The sequence below is a fragment of the Borostomias antarcticus genome (genome assembly GCF_949987555.1).
Source record: "Borostomias antarcticus genome assembly, chromosome: 5".
In the NCBI taxonomy this organism is placed as follows: Eukaryota; Metazoa; Chordata; class Actinopteri; order Stomiiformes; family Stomiidae; genus Borostomias; species Borostomias antarcticus.
The window spans coordinates 29305023-29307522 of record NC_140238.1 but is presented as its reverse complement, the minus strand read 5'-3'; the positions used below and the strand labels follow the sequence as shown (position 1 = coordinate 29307522).

At 47.6% G+C, this 2500-nt stretch overlaps 1 protein-coding gene across 1 annotated transcript in view; it reads right to left on the bottom strand.

The window, feature by feature from the left end:
* Positions 1-2500, bottom strand: part of LOC311308949 (integrin alpha-3-like) — a 33961-nt gene that overhangs the window by 29402 nt on the left and 2059 nt on the right. The gene's annotated exons all lie outside the window — the stretch shown is intronic.

Here is a 2500-nt window from a genome sequence, read left to right as displayed (position 1 = left end):
ATGGCAGAGACACTCAGACCAGACAGGATCACCACCACAACACAGATCCTGACTGACTGACTGACTGACTGACTGACTGACTGACTGACTGACTGACTGACTGACTGACTGACTGACTGACTGACTGACTGACTGGACTCACTCACTCACTCACTCACTCACTCACTCACTCACTGACCAGCTATCTGGCTGTCTGAGCGGTGGGTTGTCTGGCTGGCTGGCTGACTGACTAGTTGGATGGCTGGTTGACTGACTGGTTGTCTGGCTGGCTGGCGAACTAGCTGGTTGACTAGCCAATTGATTTACTGACTGGCTAGCTGGCTGATTGTCTGTCTGTCTGTCTGTCTGTCTGTCTGTCTGTCTGTCTGACTGACTGGTGAACTGACTGGCAATCCAATACATTTCTAAAGCTCCACCTAAATGATACAAACACAGTTATTACGGGACGTTGTGTACATAATGGAGATAAATCATTAGCCAACTGTATAAGATAATTACATACACATGGCATGTGTTTAGTAGTTCCCTGTCTGCCAGACAGCATAATAGCCCTATTACAATGGTTCTGTGTCTCCTCATAGCACTGTGGCTTAACTGCCGTCTTCCCACAACTGAGGGATGTATATTTGCTGTCCTAGCAAAGCTCTTCATTGGTAGAAGAGTGTCTTCACAGCCATGCGTTCACCATGAACCACACGAGGCAAATTCAGTACGTATACTGTATATACGGCCTCGGGGGCACATGACTGAATTGTTTTTGAAACTCAAAATGTCAAGACAATGGTGGTGATTAAAGTATATATAGTAGTGTATGCAGTAGAGTTCTGGCATAGTTGCAGTACCTTCGAAGAAAGTGTATGCACAGTACACAGTAGCACATAGCCCTTTTCAGTCCTGTTGTCGCATGCTCGCTCATGCCAGACAACAGTCCTTTCACCCTCCATTCACTTCGCCGTCAAAATAAATCGGTGTCGGCCTATTTAGGAGAGGCGCTCATATTTACAAGTGTCAGATAAACATGAAACTTCACTTACCTAAGCAAAAGGGTCTATTTAAACACATGCTGGGTTTTGAAGCCTCGGCGCTACCATTAAATAACTTATTTAGACGCGTTCTGTCCGAGTGAATTTATTTTTCCGAGGTAGTCTTCTTCTGTGGTGGTGGCGGTCTCTTTGAAGCTTCAAAGAGACCGCCAATAGAGTAGCCCATAGAGTTCAATTAAGTTGTATATGGTCCTGTGCTGCCCCGATAATCACACAGTTTGAGTCGTATATATACTGTATTATGTATCATACCGGCAATGGTGTAGTGGAGGGTATACAGAGGTATACCCACTTCTTTATCCATGGACCCACGGTATACCCCCCTTTAAACACCACTAATGTAAAAACTGTAACATTTCTGCTACAGTACACCCCCTTCTTTAGTCAGGGGTATACCCACTTCTATAGTTCCCACTACACCCCTGCATACAGGCCTTGACAACAACAACACAGTGACAACGCATAGGAATATGCTTATACAGTACAAACTGATCTGCTCGGACACACACAAATCCTCTGTTCCTGCAAGTGAACTATTAGATTAGACCTCTAGTACGCTGCTGGTACTGTATACCCAGCCCTACTGTAGCTCCAGCAGCACCTACTGCTGCTGCTGCTTCTTCATCAACCTGTCTGATCTCTGCCAGATGAATCCCACCTCCTCAGGCTTTCTATTTTACATCCAGCCCACCATTCCTCACTGGGCTACGCCTGGCCTGGTTGCCCAATCTGAAAAAGATCGGCTGTTCTGTTCTTCCCGGCACCGGATCCTCTTGTAATAAAAAGAAAACAAACGTTATACAGTAAAACCCATAGACACGGCTCCCTACACCTACAGTAGCCCCCGGCCTACGCCGGTCTTTCAGCCCCAGCCCTCGTCTGCCTGCTCCGCCACAGCCCGGCTCTAAGCCCCAAGCTCCCCTCTGTGAAGCCCCAGCAGGCTAGGGGTGAGCAGACATTACGAGCCAACACGCCGTCCAAGGCACAATGTGATCCCTCCCCGGGGAGGAGAGCTGCTGGAACCTGCCTCAAGAGTCAGAACTAGAGAAAATGATTCTTGGGTCTGATGGTGGGCGGTTTTGAATCTTACCACTTGCACACAGTGAAGTTAGAGAGGAGCGAACGCACTGGCCTCTGGAGAAGGCTAGGTTTGGATGGGCAGCACAGATCAGAATAGTTGGCCTCTGGGCCTGGCCACTAATAGTTGGATGCCACGGTCAGTGTTAATTATATTAGTTAAACTGAACCTTCCTCCAAGGAACATGAACATCATATTATATCCGGCAGGAGGCTGAACAGGAGCGGTCCGTCAGACCAAGAGTGGAACAGAGATGGTTATCTGCCCTTAATGCGCAGTTACAGCCCTCAGGGGAGGTGATGTAGGAGGTGGGGTCCTTTGGGAGAGAACCTTAATGTCTTCCTCTATAAAACTTGAGCAACTGTACTGTATAAAGTAC